The sequence below is a fragment of the Lontra canadensis genome, unplaced genomic scaffold (assembly GCF_010015895.1).
Source record: "Lontra canadensis isolate GAN:19392208 unplaced genomic scaffold, GSC_riverotter_1.0 scaffold24, whole genome shotgun sequence".
Lineage (NCBI taxonomy): Eukaryota > Metazoa > Chordata > Mammalia > Carnivora > Mustelidae > Lontra > Lontra canadensis.
The window spans coordinates 16,241,723-16,260,334 of NW_022631018.1; positions in this window are offsets into that span (position 1 = coordinate 16,241,723).

An 18,612-nucleotide genomic window follows, 5' to 3' on the forward strand; every position below is an offset into this window, starting at 1 on the left:
CGCTTCCTTGAAGACTTGCCCATTCCTAACCCCTACGAATTAAAAAGTCTGCAGTGAGTCACTCCTCATTCCTTGATAACGCTTCCTGCCTACAGGTTCTGTCCGTGAGTAGGGAAGAGGTGAAGGGATAGACAGGAGGGATAGGAGGACCCTGACTCACCTGACTAGGCTCGGAAACTATTCCCGGAGAGGCTGAGACAGAGCTAAACAAGAGCTAAGGGAACAAACCAAGATGGCGGGAGAGTCTCAAGGCCACACGCTTCCCAGTCAGTTCTCAGTAAGACTGTCACTAAAAGCCCTCAGTGGCAGCCCATTTGGGACCCTTCTCACCCTACAGAGCTTTTTCTTTCCTTTCTGTTCTTACCTTCACTTACTAAACTTTCACTTCACTTCACTCTTTTGGGTCTGTGAGAGTCTCTCTTCGACTCCGTGAGACAAGAAGCTTACTGTCCTGCAACAGAAAAGAATGGTCATCAAGGGCTCTAGTTTGCTGACTGAGGAACTTATTTTTAGGTGTCCGTTTTTATAGCCCAATCTGATTTATTTTTACTTCCATTTAATTGTTTTAAATTTTTTTTTTAATTTTTATTTTTTAAAGATTTTTATTTATTTATTTGACAGAGAGAGATCACAGGTAGGCAGAGAGGCAGGCAGAGAGAGAGGAAGGGCGGGGGGAAGCAGGCTCCCCGCTGAGCAGAGAGCCCGATGGGGAACTCGATCCCAGGACCCTGAGATCATGACCTGAGCCGAAGGCAGCGGCTTAACCCACTGAGCCACCCAGGCGCCCCCATAATTGTTTTAAATTATTTTAATTGACTGACTTGTTTTCATTGCATTTTTAGTTACTTCTGTTATGGCAAGTGATACTTACGAAAGTTGCTTTTTAAAAAAAATAAGTTAAAAAATGAGTCAATTTAAAGAAAACCTATTAATAACAGGACAGATGTTTCTCCTTTGTGGCAAATATGAGTAAATGGAGTTTCCCAAACATCTTTAAAATACCCCTCAGCTTTTGTCCCATCTCTCTGCTTCCCTTATGGTAAAATGTCTTGACAGAACTGTCTGGGGCGGGGCGGGCGGGGGAAGAATTGTTTGTTTTTGCTTTCTCAAATTCCTCCATTCATTATTGTGTATTTTTTAATTAATGTATAATATACACAGAAAGATGAACAAATGCTAAGCCAATTATCCCAAAATAAACATAACATGTTACCCCCACCCAGCCCTCCCAGAAGACCTTCACTGGTTACTCACCCAGGTTACTCACTCATCTCAAAGCTTCTAGTTTTTGCTTTTGTTTTGTTTTAATTAGAAAAACCAAAGCTGAGAAGATGCAATCCCCTTTCCTGGTGAGCTTGAGATCAGTCCTACCATAGATAAAAATAGATGTGGCTTTTTTTGACTTGAGTGGGAAGTTGTGGCTCACAATAAGATGGCAGGATAATAGTTCCAAGGTGGTAAGCTGATGGAGGACACTCTTTCACCAGACAGCTCAAAGGGACACTGCCATTGAGAAACTCAGTGAAATTCAACCTGAAACACGAAGCAGATGTCAATATATCAATGGAGTGAGGAGAACAAACCAGTACCAGCCTGCTTAGTGAGGAGAAATGCAAGATGGAGAGGCTGGGCTTGAACAAAGGAGTCACACTGATTACGAGGGGACGAGTGGTCCTTGTGTTGAGAGAGCCAGACTGTGCACGAAGCAGCTGCTCTCAGAATGAAAGAATAATGAATTCGTGTCCACTTCCTGGTCTTTCCGCCTCCGGGGCACTTACTCAGCCAGCAATTCTATTTTCAGAAGCAGAGGATAAACACAGGCTTTAATCTCACCATTTAAAATCTAATAAATATTTTTACCAAACATCTGTGGCCAATTTTCCCATTGTTCTTTTGTACTTCTACAAGCATATTTTATCTCCGTAGCTGTCGTCTGCTGTTCCTTACGTAACACCTCGCTTGGTTAAGAGCTTAGGCTCGGGACCTATATTACCTGGATTCCCATCTGGTCTGTGCCACCCGTGAGCTATTAATCAGCCGACTTAGGGAAAATGTCCTCGTCTCCTTATTTTTCAGTTTATCTGAAGCTGGGGTGGGTAATAGATCTAACAGGATTGCGAAGATTAAGTGAGATGTTGTATGTAAAGCAAATACAATGTCTCAATATTGGTTAAGTGAAAAAAAAGAAGCCCACGACATTTAATAGTGTGTAGTGATCTATACCGGGCCGAGAGCTTTCACACATATTTTTTATTTGGTCTTCACTGTCACTTAGCGAGAGTTCAGGTTTGTGATTTTCACAAAAAGGAAGGTTTTTAGCTCCGTTCAAGGGCTCACATAATAGCATAGAACAAATGGTAGAGTCAGAATATTTTATCTAAGAAGACATTTTCCTCCTTAACTTAATGGCTTTTTACAGCATTATGCTACTTCCCTTTAAAACGAAATTGCTGTTCTCTTTGTAGTTGATTTGGCCAACTTCATTCATAACGGAAGAATCAAAATGAGAGCCCAGGTCTCCTCCTGCACAACTCATCTGAACCTCAGCTTCCCCTCAAGAACTCCTCAGAAGGAATTGAATTGGTGAAATAAAAATTGTTCGTGTGCATATTATCACCCATTTCTGGAAACCTGCCGAGACCTAAAAGACTACTTAGTTAGGTAAGGAATGGAAATTGAAATTCACTGTGCAGAAGTCTTTTTGGTGCAAATGACAGAGACCCAACTTAAACTAGCTCTTGTAAAAAGGGACTTTATTCCCTCTGTTATGGGTTGAATTCTATCCCCCTCAAAAAAGATGATGTTGAAGCTCTAACTCCCAGTATCTCAGAATGTGACCATATTTGGAGATGGGATTATTACAGGGATAATTAAGTTAAAATGAGGTCATTAGGGTGGGATATCACCACTGTGACTGAGGTCCTTATGGAAAGGGGAATGTGGATACAGAGATGTGTATAGAGGGAAGACAATGTCAGAGACACTGGAGAAGCTGGCCGTCTACAAGCCAGGGGGAGAGCCCTGGACACATCCCTCCCTCACAGCCCTCAGAAGGAACCAACCTGCCAACACCTGGATCTTGGACTTCTATTTTCTGGAACTGTGAGATAATACATTTCTATTGTTTAAGCCATTTGGTATGTGGTTCTTTGTTGCAGGAGCCCTGGCAAAGTGGTGCACACTCTTATACCTGGAAAGTTCAGGGGTAGGATTTAAGCAGGGGTGGATCTAAGAGAACAAACGATATCACCAACACTTGACATGAAGTGTTTGTAGACAGGCCGTGTCGTGGGGGCCATCTTGGCAGCTCAAAAGTTAGTATCTAATCACTTTCCACTGGACGAGGGAGCCTTTTCTCAACTGCTTCAGCAAAAGGCCCAGGACAAGGGTTTACTGGCTCTAATCTACCCGGCTTTGGTTATGCCCGAGCCTAGAAAGCAGGGTTGGGAGAAGAGGCATGCCGTCTCAGCGCCACTGAAATCACATGAGCTAAGCGCGGTAAAAGGTGACTTCCAAAAGCGAAATTAATTGATGTTACCGGGAGAAGGAGGGCTAGAGCGCTCAGGAGGCCTGTGTCGCCACACGCACCTGCCTGTGTCAAGCACCTTGCCTAACTGTCCTCTCCATGGCACTAGTTAAGAAACTGAGGCTGAAGGCATCAAGACCTGTTGGCAGAGCTCAATATTTCCAGATGGTTGCAGAGTGTTTACAACGTGTAAGACACGCTCTTAGCTAAGGAGTATGAAGGCAAGGACATGTATTGTCCTTGTGCCCATGGTGCTTAGAGACCAGTGGGGAGATAGACCAAAACGCTGAACGTCTTTCTGTAAAATAAAAGGGACAGAATCAATAGGAAGCAGGAACGTAGGACTATGAAAATCATTAAATCCGCCCAGGCAGGGAGAGGGAGGGGGTCCAGTATAGCAGGTGGGTTGGGAAAGGTCCTACTCACACTTGTCAAAAAAGTCTCACTACGCTTGTGCCAGGTTAATCCGTCAGAGCACTGGGAGGCGGCGATATTATTAAACCTTGCAGAGCCTGGTACCTGGAGAGTATTTATTAAGTACTTATGGAATGAGTGAGGGGAAGAATGAAGTGGGTCTTATTTGAAGAAGCTTTATCAGTTCTGAGTCTTCACCTCTGTGTACATTCCCGGGGTCACCTGTTCATCACATCCAGGCTTTCCTTCCTGCTCACTTCCATTCGTTCTGCAAACAGAGGACTCAAAGCTCTGAAGTTTGCACTGTCCTTTCCTCTGAGTCTTGGACAACTTTCTTCAGTTCTTTTTACCTACTGTATAATGAATCGTCTCCCCTAGAACATTGTTTTCCAAACATTTGCTTTATTTAGCTTTCAAAAGCACCTCAGCAGAACATGCTATAGCTCCCTACTGCTCTGCCTGATTAGTTTTCAGAAGTAAAAAATGTGGTGACTTTATAAAATATGTAGGCCTTCATAAATCTTTGGGTATCTCTCTGGGTGATATATATTTTTCATTTCTGTTCTGCTGATTCTCGATGATTAAATTTCCACAAAGACACAAAGAAGGGTATCTGACTTGTCCCCACACTGATGCCCTCCCAGCCTCCTTGCTTTTTCCTGCCCTACCTTCAGGGATCACTCTTTCCCCCTGAGGTAGGTGCTCACTGCCCTCATACCTTCATGAGAAGAAGCTACTGAGAAGGCTCAGTAGGACCATGCCCACCACCACAGCTGATGATCCCAATGACCATTCCAGAAGGAAATTTGAATTCATTGACTTTCAGTGATTATTTAGGGGTTGGGTTCCTTCTCTATGCACACCACCTACAGCTGGTCTCCAGGCTGAGGTATTTTTGCTCAGTGGGGACTAGATCCTCTGCTATGGAGGCTTGGCTCAAGAATTGTGTCAGTCATAGTGTACCCAGCCCATTCCACTGGGAGTCTGTCTCCATTCGACGTGGACTAACGTTTTCTGCTTCGAAATTCCTATAAGGCAGTGTAGAGTCTACAAATATTTTTGGGAAAAGCATTTCTGGGTTGGCATAACCCAGATGTCATACCCTGATCTCCGTGCCATTGTATCTTTATCAGCCTATCTTCATTAGTTCTTCAAGTGATATAAATACTTCCTCTGAAACTTTGAATTTTCAGGTCTCTCTGTAAGTGATACTGGTGAAATGCTGCTAGTAGCTTTCTAGAAATTATCAGACCACCCGAGAAATCCCTTTTCAGTGGAAACTGTAATGATTCAAAGCACCTTTTGTTTGAAAAGGGCACTGACTTTATCTATCAAATCTTCTCGGGTTGGGTGACTTTTTGATCATGACTGTGAGTGGACCGCAGACCATCTGCTCCCTCTGTTTTACTCGGCACATCCCGTCTCCTCTAAATGAGCTGGTTTATGGCAGGGGTCCTAATGCACCACAAGTCCTGCTCATCTCCCCCCCGCCCCACCATACTGTATATTTTGTATTTCGATCTGGCTCCTAAAGAATAACAACTACGGAAATGCTCCTGGCAATTACCTTGTCATCCTTGGGTAGAATTTCTGCTTAGACCAGATGTCCTGTCCTTCTTCCTCAGATTACCTGTTCGTGACAAGTCAAGATGTCCTTGTGCTTCTTAAATAAATGTGTATTTTCTCATTATAATAGAAATACACATTTTTGTACTGCATATTTTATAGTGACCCTAGGTAAACACAGAAATGTATGGAGAAGGAAACAAAAGCCCCCAGGAAGACTGAAATCCGACTATTCAGAGGTAACTACTGTTACCAGTCTATGTCTTTCTGGCACTGTATATATATATATGTATATATAGTCTCAAGTTCTTCTCATATGTTATCTCATGGGCATTTTCCTGTGAAGTATTTTTGAAAATATCATATTCTATATTTCTTCATTATGGATGAATCATTATGATTGAATTGTTTACCTATCATTGGATGTTTAGCTTGTTTTTATCTTTCCTTGTAGATGGTGGACGTAGTTACATCTTTATCCTCTTATCCCACGACCTCCTTGGAATAAATTCCTTGGAGAGGAATTGCAGGGCTTGATTATCTTGATCTTATTGTCCTTGATGTTTATGGACTGCTCTTCTGCAAATGATTAGCAATTTAAACCACCAGTTCTTTAAAGGGCCTCTTCTAATGTTTCCCCAGCAATGTAGGGTATTTTCATTAAGAGACATTTTGACCACGTGCGAGGTGAAAGATGATATTACACTCTTCCTTTCCATTTTATTTATTTGACTGCTAAGAAGTTGAATATCAAGTCTTGTACGCCTTTTCCTTTTTTTTTGCATTTATTTTATATGCTCACTCATGATGCCCTCTGCTTATTTTTTCTACTAGATTGTTCAAGTTTTCTTTTCTTTTTCTTGTCTTTCTTTTATTGATGTTGGACCTCAAATGTAGAGAGTTGAGGTAATGATATTCCTTTTTTCATGCACATTGCTCCCTTTCATCCCATCTCACTGCCTCTCCCCACACCTGAGAGAGGCAAGCTTCCTGGTGTATTTGTTCATATGCATTGTGAAATACATACTATTGTAGGCATGTATTTCAGATTGATATAAATCAAGTGGTATTAATATTACATTTACTTAGCACAATTTTAAGGATCACCTGTGTTGCTCTGTGTGTATCTAGTACTTTACTTCTAACTGCTGCAGAGTACTGCATGATGGGTGGATATGGGTGTACTCAGCAGGAGGGGAATTGCTCGGTGCTACCGGACGTGACCTACTGCCCACTGCTCCTCAGATGGCTATTCCAGTCTGAATTCCCACCAGCAGTGCACAAAAACTCCTAAACCCCTACATTCTTCCCATACTTACTGGTCACTTTAACAGGTAAGAGTAGTTATTACTGGGGCGCCTGGGTGCCTCAGTGGGTTAAAGCCTCTGCCCTCGGCTCGGGTCATGATCCCATGGTCCTGTGATCGAGCCCCGCATTGGGCTCTCTGCTCAGCGGGGAGCCTGCTTCCTCCTCTCTCTCTGCCTGCCTCTCTGCCCACTTGTGATCTCTGTCTGTCAAATAAATAAATAAAATCTTTAAAAAAAAAAGAGTAGTTATTATTTTACTGTGCATGTCTCCGATTGCTAATGAATTTGAGTATCTCGGTCTGGGTTTTCTCTTGACTAATCACGGACTTTATGCAGTTTTTAAATGTTTTCAGGTTTACTTGGGTTCTTTATAGATATATAAAGATATATGAGTCTCTTCCATGTTTTGCTCTACTTGTACATCATGTTTGTTAGCCGTGTTTCCTCCAGTTTATTTTAATTTTGTTCGTGCTATTTTATACACTCGTCTTAAATTTAGTGGATAGTCAGATCTATTAATGGTATTATGTGATTTCATCCAATATATCTGTGATATTTGGCAAAGTAATTGTTTCTCTTCTGCACTAACAACCTCTTCTACTGTGTTCTTCCCAATACGTCAGCCAGTTGTTTCAAAACGTGTGTTGTCACTTTTGATCCACTAGGGGCCAACACTTCCTTGAAAGAAACTGATGTCCTATCCTAAAACTCATCCTTTTCTCTCTGGAAGGGGGGGGCGGGAGAGTAGTTAAAATAAGCCTTATGTAAAAATAAGTAATTTCCATTTAAATTAAATGACTGGAAATTATATAAAAGAGTCTAAGTAAAATGAAAAGGCTACCAAAGACATAAAAAGAATTCTGAGGTTTTTTAAGTGGGAAAAAACAAAAATAAAAACAAAAACAAAAAACAAAAACCCCAAAAATACAAATAAAGCAGTTAAATTTTATAAGAAATTAACTCAGAAGAAAATTTTAGTTTTAAAATAAAAATAAAAATGTTCCAGCTTCTATTCAAAGTCTACATTAGTTGTTAGTAAATAAGAGGTAGGTAACAAGAAATAGCAGTAATGACTTTTTCTACTTTTCTCTCCCTCTTTGTTCTGAAAGGCCAGGAGGTGGGGCTCTCCCGCCCTCCATATTCTCTTGGCTCCTACACAAATAACCAAGTGGAAAACTATTCTCAAACTAAATAAATCAGTTGTCTTAATTCAAATGAGGCAATCTGTACAAAAGATCCATGCTGACCTTAAAGCAGTCATTGAAAATTGCTTCCTCTCTGAGCCCCATTAAAATTCTTAAATCATGTTTATGACACAGAAGTAGACAAATCCACAAAGGGAGGAAAGGAGGAAGAGAAGACGGAAGGAAGTTGGTTGCATTTATACACACTAACAATAAACTATTCCAGAGGGAAATTAAGAACACAGTCCCATTTACAATAGCATAAAAAAGAACAAAAGACTTGGGAATAAACAAGGAGGTGAGATACACTAAGAAGTAGAAAACACTGATGAAAAAACCAAATGAATAAACAAAGAAAAGGCAGAATCAAACCTATAAACACAGAGAACAATCTGATGGTGAGAGTTTGGGCAAAATGCATGCAGGGAAGTGGGAGAGAGAGGCTTCCAGTTACAGAAGGAGTAAGTCATGGGAATAAAAGGCACAGTACACATGCCTTTTACAGTCAATGATAATGTAAAAGTGGTGTATTGAGACAGGTGGTAGCTACCCTGTGGTGAAGGCAGCATAGTGTATAAGCTTGTTGAATCACTGCTTTGTGCACTTGAAACTAATGTAACTTTGCGTGTCAACTATACTAAAAAAAAGAAAAAGAAAAATATAAAACACTGATGAAAGAAATTAAAGCAGACAAATAAATTGAAAGACTTCATGTGTTGGAAAAATTAATACTTAAAAGGTCCAAACTACCCGAAGAAATCTACAGATTCATTGCAATCTATCAAAATCCCAATGGTACTTTTCACAGATGTGGATTAAGAACAACCCTAAAATTCATATGGAACTGTAAGACACTGAATAGCCAAAATAATTTGAGACAAAAGAACAAAGCTGGAAGCCTCACACTTTCTGATTTGAAAAATATAGTAGAAGGTTATAGTAACTCAAAAAGTATGGTGCTGATGTGAAGACAGACATGTAGATCAACGGAACTGAATAGGGAGTGCAGAGGTAAATGCTCATATATACAGTCAACTGATCTACAAGAAGGTCAGACCACACAATGGTGAGAAGATAGTCTCTCAACAAATAGTGTTGGTAAGATTCGATTTCTATAAGCAAAAAATCAAAGCGGTCCATACACCAAATCAATTCAAAATGGATTAAAGACTTAAATGTAAGACCTGATACCATAGAATTCCTTAAAGAAAACACAAAGGGAAGACTTCTTGACAATTATTTTCTGGTTGACACCAAAGGCACAGGCAACAAAACCAAAACAATCAATGGAGACTACAAACTAAAAAGCTTCTTCACAGCAAAGGAAACAATCAACAGAGTGAGATGTGTTCTACGGGATGAGAGAAAATATTTGTGAACCATCTATCTGATAAATCTGATAATTTGTTTCATAACAAATATGTAAGAATCTCTTATAATTCAATAGGAAAAAACAAATGACCTGATTAAAATATGGCCAAAGGGCTCAAATAGACATTTCTCCATCAAGACATACAAATGGCCAGCAGGTATATGAAAAGGGGCTCAACATCACTGATCTTCAGGGAAATGCAGATCTAAACCATCATGAGACCATCACTGTTTGGATGGCTATTGCCAAAAAAACAAAAACAAAACAAAACAAAAAAAAGACAAATGTTAGCAAGGGTGTGAAAAAACTGGAACCTTATATACTTTTCCATAGAATAGTGCAGCCACTGTGAAAAACAGTATGGAGTTTCCTCAACAAATTAAAGATAGAACTTCTGTATGATCTAGCAATCCCACTTTTGGGTATATATCCCAAAGAACTGAACTACCCCATGGCTGAAATTTTTTCACTGACATTTTAAAATAGGGTTAAAAATTTTAATATAGATCTTGCATGTTTATTGTTAAATGTATCCCTAAGAAGTTAATATTTTAATTGTTGTTGTATATTTCTGGTATCTATTAGTTGTTGTTTGTGCACTGGAAAACTATTGATTTTTTTTGCATTAATTTTGTACCTAAGACAACTTACCAAATTTTCTTCTTGTTTATAATGACTTTTAAGTTAACCCTCTTGGGTTTTCCAGGTATATTGAAAAAACATGTGAGAACAATACATTTCAATTTGATTGTCTTCATTTCCAAAGAACAAAGTAAAAATTTACAAAAAAAAGGAAAACTATGTAACTTTTTGTTGTACATAGAACCATTACTGATGGAATAAACATCTGGGATACAGAGTAGAAGTTAGGTCTATCTTAAAATAATTGGTGCGGAGGCGGTGTGGAGAGAAAGAGAGGGAGAGAGGGAGAGAATTTACCCAGAAAAAAAATGAGTAAGCTCTTGGCAGTGATTAAGAAAATTAGGAAGCCTACCTAATAGCAAAATATGTATAATAAACATGAACAGTAACGGACTTTAGTATCTGTCAAATCTGTTATATCATGGCATCTACATTGAACTTTAAGGCCAAATTCTCCTTAATACTGTGAGTAACATGGTCAGGTCACGTGGCATGTCCTTCAGCCTGCAATAGCAGTAGCTAACGAAAAGTGGGGACCTCTGTCTCCTTTTCTGGTGACAAAGGTGCAACTAATGGACAGTGATGACCCTGACCTGCTTCTTCTTTTTCCCCAGCCAGAGATGAAAGAATTCCCACTGACTCTTAATCAAAGGAAGGGGGAGAGAAAGGATGCGAGAGCACCACTGGATTTAGAGACTCAGTAATGGACTGTTAGCAAAAGATGACAGCCCTCTCGCTGTTATCAGAAGGGGAACACCGAGTGTCTCATCCCTTGTGAGAAGAGTCTGCTTTCGGATGGGGCAGTTACTCACTCTTTTACAGGCTCTTCCTGACTTTGTTGCCTTCCTTTAAGCTGGTATCTCTGCGCTGGCTAGCAGCCTGCTTCCTCCTTGCCAAAAAATTATTTTGGATTCGATTCATGGTTTGCCTAATTTTTTTTTTACACTTTAAAGGAATTGGATACTCTCTTTGTGTGCTAAATAAATTTTATGTGCATTTAAGTATTCTCAGACAGTTCAGTAAATTCTACAGACCTCTTTTTATAAAGACATAACCAACTTGACTGAGAAACAGAAGACAGACCCTGATTATGGAGTTTCCGTTACATGAATGAGATTATATGTTTCATGACACAAATGGGCTCATCTGCTGACTTGTGCACATTAACAGTCCGGTTTGACTTTGGATGTCAGTACATATAAAGGTAACTCACTCTTTTAATGACTTATAATCATGCACTGTATGCAGGTACTACAAGTGAATGGACCAATTCTTTATCAGTGGTAATTTGGGTGGTTCTGGCAAAAATTCATTGCATTTTATACACCAGCCTTTAACCCGTGGTAGCCTGAATGAGAATGAGGACAGTTATACCAGAATCCTGGCTTTGCCCACAGCAGGAGGACTTCCTAGTGGACCAGTGTTCGCTTTGTAGCAGTGGAGCCAAATGAGAGCTGCCAAGCATTGGAAGCTGTGATTAGGGCTGTGATGTTTGGATATGATGGCATTGGTGGGTGGTGTGGCATGAGGCAAGGCCATGAGAGGAGCCACAGAAGTTGGCCTGGTATGTTCCAGTTCCCTGGCTTAGTAACTGCAGCACTGGACAGAAATGACAGTGGCATTTTCATAATCCCGTAATCCCATAATCTCAAAATGGTGGCACGAATGCTGGTCTTACTGACAGTATTTTATATATAAAAAAAGAATTATATGGTGCCATCATATTCCATACTTTGTCATCAGAAACCAATGAATGTGAGAGAGAGCCAAGGACTGTTTGTTCCTGTGTCCTTCCAGCCTAAATATTCTAGAAAAGGTAAACTGGGAAGAAGTTAAAAATTATCCCACAAGAGAATCATCTGTTTCTCAGAAAACAGGTTTGGTGCTCTCAGGAAAGAAAGGGAAAAACGCTAACCTACAGCTTCTTCATCTTTTCTTCCCCCCTCGCCCTACGCCTTCCCTCCCACTCCATTTTCCGCACAGTCCCTTCCTAAGTCTTGATGCTCCCCCTCACCACCGTTCAAATTCCATCAGGGACTTCTGGAAACTGAGCCCAAACTAGCTCTGGGAAATAAAAGGCTCTGAGAACAAAAAAATGCTCACTTCACTAGTAATTTAGAAAATTGGAATTAATACAACCAAAGGGTACTTTGAACAGGCTTTAGAAGCGAAGTGATGTAGTGAGAAAGCTTTCTAGCAAGTCACCTCTATTTATTTATTTACTTATTTAATCTGTTTATTGTTTACAAATTTTATTTATTTATTTGAGAGCAAGGGCGGGGGCAGAGGGAGAGGGAGAAGGAGGCTCCCCACTGAGCAGGGAGCTGGACGAGGAGCTCCATCCCAGGACCCTGGGATCATGACCTGAGCCAAAGGCAGACACTTAACTGACTGAGCCACCTGGGTGCCCCCAAGTCATCTCTATTTAATATAAAATGTAAATGCAGTATAGAACTCTCTGGATATATCTCATAATGTACATACTTCAGAATTTAGGATTTTGAAATACTGAAATAAGGGTGCTACACTTGGAAAAATACCACTAAATACTTGAATTTCCAAAAATAGCATGATATTCTGGCACACCAGAATACAGTTGACTACTGAACAATATGGGGACTGGAGTGCCAACCTCCATGAAGTTGGTAATTCATGTAAAACTTTTGACTCTCCTAAAACTGAACTACTAACAGCCTACTGTTGACCAGAAGCCTTACTGATCACATGAACAGTTAATCAACACTGAGTTTGTATGTTCTATGTATTATATGCTGTATTCTTACAATAAATTAAGTTAGAGGGAAGAAAATGTTATTAAAATCATAAGGAAGAGAAAATACATTTACAGAATGATACTATATTTAGCAAAAAAAAAATTCTGTGTATAGTTGGGACCTACAGAGTTCAAACTCGTGTTGCTCAAGGGCCAACTGAACTCCATCATTTGGAATGATCCTAATGGTCAAGGCTGAAAAAACTGAACAAGGAGGCAAAATACCAGGATAGGATACCAAACCGATAATTAGAACCAAGCCATGGAACTAGGTGAAGTAACACCGTACAACAAAGTGGGCCTGAATTTGGAGCCAACAGACTGAGGCTCCATGCTGGGACTCTTACTTATTGAAGCTGTTGGGTTTTGGACAAGTTCCTTCATCCCACTGGGCCTTAACTTTTTTCATCAGTGCAACATGCACAGTAACTCTGCTCTTCCTCTTCCACAGTGCTGCTGTGACCTAACAGATAATACTGGGAACAAAAACCATAAAAATAAGACCTCAGGCTCTAAGGATGGAATCGTTCTTTATTTCAACATTTTAACATTGGGAAAGAAACAACATGGTACGATTTTGCTCTCAAACTGCCTGAAGTTGACTCCTTTCTTGAATGTTCTCTTATTTTTATGTAGATGTAAATCGAGAGGAAATTTTGCATTACAGGATAAGTTTCCTTCCTCACTAACAAGATTAGCTGGTACTTTTTATGAATATGTGTAATTTTTAGCTATTGTTATCTCCATTCAAAGTGATGTATCCTGAATGAAAAAAGCTGTTTACACCGTCCTGGTTTGGAGGGCCAGATTTGTTTGGTCTGTACATGCAGGATCGTCTCCCTATTATTTTAAAGTGAACCTCAGATAGCATATTTATAGAACCTTTGAATTTGATGTTTGATTAGAACCATCTTTGATTCCTGCATATCTGTCGGCCTTATGTCCTGTGGCTGAGCTGGTCTTGAAGCTTCATTGGGCATGAAAGCCTTTGGCAGATTGCTTGCTTGGAAAGGGAGCTTGGCTCCTTCCTGGCAATCATCCTGTGCTGTCTTTGTTTGGTCCTTCCTTGTTCCTGCTCGCTCTGCCCATCTTTGAATTCTGGTTCACTCAGCCTTCAAGTCCCTAGTTGGTATTTGTTGCCACTGAGCTGGGTTCTCACTACCCCCCCAGGGGTAATTGGTTTGTTGCTCTTCCAAGCTTTCCTGCCTTTGGCTTCCTCAGTCAGTTCTCACCTAGTTCTAACCCCTCAAGCCCCATCCCTGGCAGCACTGGTTCACTGCCAGCTCCAGTAAGGTGAGAAAAGGACATGGATAACATGTGACAGCTTTCTCGCATGTTGGGGTGGTGCTTCTCCTTCACCTGGTTCCTTAAAGTATTCTCCAATGGAGCTCTTCCAGGAAGAACTGGCCAGTCCTAATTTCCATGGTTTAATCATAAAAACTACCGGGAGGAATATGGTAAGTATCCCATTTTGTGTTAAATGCGGTCATCAGGCCACCATCTTGTTTTTGGCTTTACGATCCTCCCAGTTTTCTACCGCACCCTCTTTAGGTCAGCAGCTCTTTCTCTTGATTTGAACTGTTCTGATTCTGGTTCCACACCAAGTGACACTCCAACACCAGGTGGGTGTCCTATAATTCAACTCTATTCTGACACTAGCTATCTGGAGAGTGTCCAATCCCGCAGACTGATGGCTCAGCCCCAGAAGACTTCAGATGCCAAACTGCAGGTCCAGATTCTGTGCTTCTGACCAACTATAAACCAGTGGCTCCCATGAGCCCCTCCTCAGTTTTGTTAAAAAACGAAATTCAACCAAGTAGATTTGAAGATCAAATTGGCTTTATTCAGTGATTCATGAATTGGGCAGGATCCCATCTCACAAGCAAAGGAAAGCTCCAAGAAGCTGTACAAAAAGGAAGTTTTCCAAAGACGGAGAAGGGCAAGAAAAAGGAATTTATTAGCAAGGAATGCAGTTTTAGGCAAGCATGCCCCTTCCTAGACTAGACTAGAAGGGGTCAATCAGATTACCTACTAGTGTTGACGAGGAAATTCCAGTTTGGCTGGTTAAAGGTTATCTTCCTGGAGTCAGGGTAGGGGGGTGGAGGGAGGGGGTTGTTGAAACCCCAGTTAAGTTATATATTAAGTCTTAATTTACTGACTTAACACCATTTTGGGCCTGTACTTTTCTAACAGGTTCCATTATTTGCTAAAATGCCTCACAGAACTCGGAAACGTTTTGTTTACTAGAAAATCAGTTTGTTGAATATATAATCCAGGACATGACTCAGGATATAGGATGTAATTCAGAAAGAGCCAGGTGCAAGAGATGCGCAAGGCAAGGTGTGGGGAAGAGGTGTGGTGCTTCCACGTCCTCTCTGAGCAAATCGTTCTCCCCAGATCTCGTGTTTTCCAGCCTGGAAGCACTCAGAAACCCAAACTTCAGGGTCTTTATGGAAGCTGCATTACTCGGGCGTGACTGATGAAATCACTGGCCCATGTGTCTGAACTCAGTCTCCAACTGAAAGTCAGGGGTGGGAGGGACTGAAAGCCGCAACCTTTCAGTCACGTGGTAGGTTCCTCTGGTAACCAGCCCCTCCCCCCATCCTCAGGGGACCCGGGAACCTTCCAAATTAGCATAACAAAAACACTTCCATAGGGCTGGTCTCTTAGGCAATTGCAAGAATTTTGGAAAACTGGGTGCTGGAACAGGGATAAAAACCAAGAAAGTACTTGTTACTGTATCACAGTATCATGGATTTCAGAATCCATGCAGCTGTCTTTCCTCCGCAAGGATGAGAAGGAACCCGGGAGCACATTCCCAGCAGCAAGGCTGGAAGAGAAGTTGGATAATGCTGGGCAGGCAGCGTTCAGAAAGGCCCTCAAGGACACCCAGCTTCTCTGTCTGTGGATCCTCTCCCACGTGCGTGAGTGACCTCCGGATGTAGTAAATGATGCTGGAGGGAAGGAAGGCTCCTATTTCCAGCTGCACCGGTGGGGCTGTTTTCACTTTGGAACCAACCATTAGCCCAAAGACTGTTCAGTCCTAGATCCCTTGTGGAGCTTAGGCCCACAGGAAAACAAAACGGTCGGAAGGCCCAGCCCCGGTTTAAAACAGCTCGTGGTAGGTCCTGTTCTTCTAGGGGGTCTGTGACCATGCAGGGTGTGGCTGCACGGAGCGCGGGTAGCCTGAACACAAAATTGGGAGGTCTGTAGGTTGAGCTCCAGCTCTCCCCTTCCATTCAGTTGGTCCTAATCCATTCTGCTTGTTCTTTTAATTTCTTCACTTCTGACATGCAGGCAGTGATTAAGCCCCAGGAAGGTATTAGAACACATGCAGGAATAAACTTCCCGCGCGTGACTATTTGCCTGTCTCTCCCAGCGCCCCCTCAGTCCCAGGTTTAGATGCTCTTCTGAAGAGCTCCCCTCAGCAGAAGCTGCTCCTATCCCAGGATCTAGAGTCTCAGAACTCGAACTGGTGAAGGACAAGCACGTTATCGATTACCCGAGCTGTTTTTATTTATCTTTTTGCTATTTCAAGCAATGAGGGAAATGTCAGAAGGAAGGACATGGAAAAAAAGCAAGACAGTTTCTAGGATGTGAGCTTTGTTGGTTTGTTTTCCTTCTGGTTAGATTGCTTGTGTTTATTTTGGCAAAGGGCAGCACGGAAGGAGAACAAGGATGGGGAAATATCGGAAACCATTTTGTATATAACACTGGCAAGATAAGAACAAAGCGGGGTGAATGCTAAGAGAAATAAAACTGAAAAACATAAACACACACACATATCTATATCCATCATCTCTATACATACAAATTATACATTAAGTAACTATATATGTGTAATATAAATTTTGCTAAGCAGTTTCACAGGCACCATGTAATCTGATATGCATAAAAACACTATGAAGTTTGTACTACTGTAAATTCACTTTAGAGACAGGTGGAGTCTCACATAGAGATCTCAAAGAACTTGGTCCAAAGCATGTTTGTGTGGAGCCTGGATTTTAACACGTGGGGGGCTAATTCCAGAACTTAAGTTCTTTACCACGGAAATAAGTCTGAGTTAGTTCTGTGAGTTAGGAAGAGCAGGCACTTACAGTTTCTTTGAGGATACACTGCCACTCAAGATAAGTGTGGGTGGCCAGTGTGATCTTTAGACGGGAGTAGATCCAGACGGTGACTCACCTCCAGAGACAGTCCTGGAACCCCAGGTCAAAAACATATTCTGGGTCTGGGCTGAACTGGCCTGGCATTTTGAAAAGAAGAGGAATTCTATTTACTGTAATGTTTGATGGACAATCACATGATTATCGCCTGTACAGGGGAGCTGGAGGCATATATATTTTTTTTCTATTGTTCTGACTTCTGATCTGGTTTTGCAAATATTATATGCAACATTTCTATCATTCTGCTATTATATTCAGAAGAACATAAATAGTAAAATTAATGAAATCCCTTAACTATTGGTTCAGCATATAATTTTTGCCCAAGATTGTTCTAATAAAAAAAATCCTTGTAGCAGAAACCTTTTATTTTTGTTTTCTCCCCAACATGTTAATCTCCTTTTATTCATGAATGATTAAGTCAGTATGACAGGAAAATAATATTTCCAGGCAGTGAACAGAAATGCAGAAATTGAATTTACTAGCCAAGCACCAAATCTGAGTCATTATACCACAAATAAATTGTGTGTATGCCTGAGCAATGCATTAACTTGTCCTGACAGCATAAGACATTTTAAGGAAATGTTAGGGACTTTTAGTTTATTTCTATTCATTGAAAAATCTTATTTAGGCACCTATGCCTCTGAGCTTTTCTTGCAGTCTACAGCCTTTTATGTAGGAAAATAATTCCAAAAGTAGATATGACATTTCTTTTAAAATCAAGTGCTTCTTCAAACATATTGCCATAATAAAAATAGTAAGTAGTGCAGATGGTATAGGGCTGTAAACTAAAACTTATTTTGACTTAGATGCCACATGCAATCATCTATCTTTTGACAATATAAAACGGGGACTAGCTGCATAAATTCGAATCCTTTTTGTTGGTCCCTTTTACGTCCCTTCCTCTGTTATTTCCAAATACTGGTGACCTTGTATGTATTGGTCTCTACCTGCCTTTAACGTGGTGTGCGTTTCCTATAAAAACTGGATAATGGGGGCGCCTGGGTGGCTCAGTGGGTTAAGCCTCTGCCTTCGGCTCAGGTCATGACCCCAGGGTCCTGGGACCGAGCCCCGCATCGGGCTCTCTGCTCAGCGGGGTGCCTGCTTCCCTTCCTCGCTCTCTCCCTGCCTCTCCGCTTACTTGCGATCTCTGTCAAATAAATAAATAAAATCTTCAGAAAAAATTGGATAATGGCTTTCATTCAGCTTAAAAGTAAGTATTTCTTCCCGTCTTCCCCGCCCCCCCATGACGGCTGTCACTCCGCGTACAGGCGTCCCTTCGTCAGAACCCGCAGGATTCCCGAGCCCCTGGGGCACCGTCCTGACTGCCGGCCTAGCCCCGCGGGCACGTCAGTGCCTGTCCGCGTCCGTCTGCGGCATCTCCGGGGCAGTGAGGACCGTAGAGCGCATCTCCTCTGTTCCCAGGCATCTCTGGTGTTTCTACAGGACACCGGTGGAGCGAACTGACGCCCCTTCCGTCCCTTACCTCGCACTGTCGTCCACGTGAACACCTGCGTCTCGGGCGCCCCGCGGCTTAGGCGGTTGAGCGCCGGCCTTCGGCTCAGGCGATGATCCCCGCATCCGGGCATGGCCAGACGGGCTCCCTGCTCTGCGGCGCCGCTTCCCCGCCTCCCTCTCGCTCTGCCCCCCGCTGTCCCGACTCGT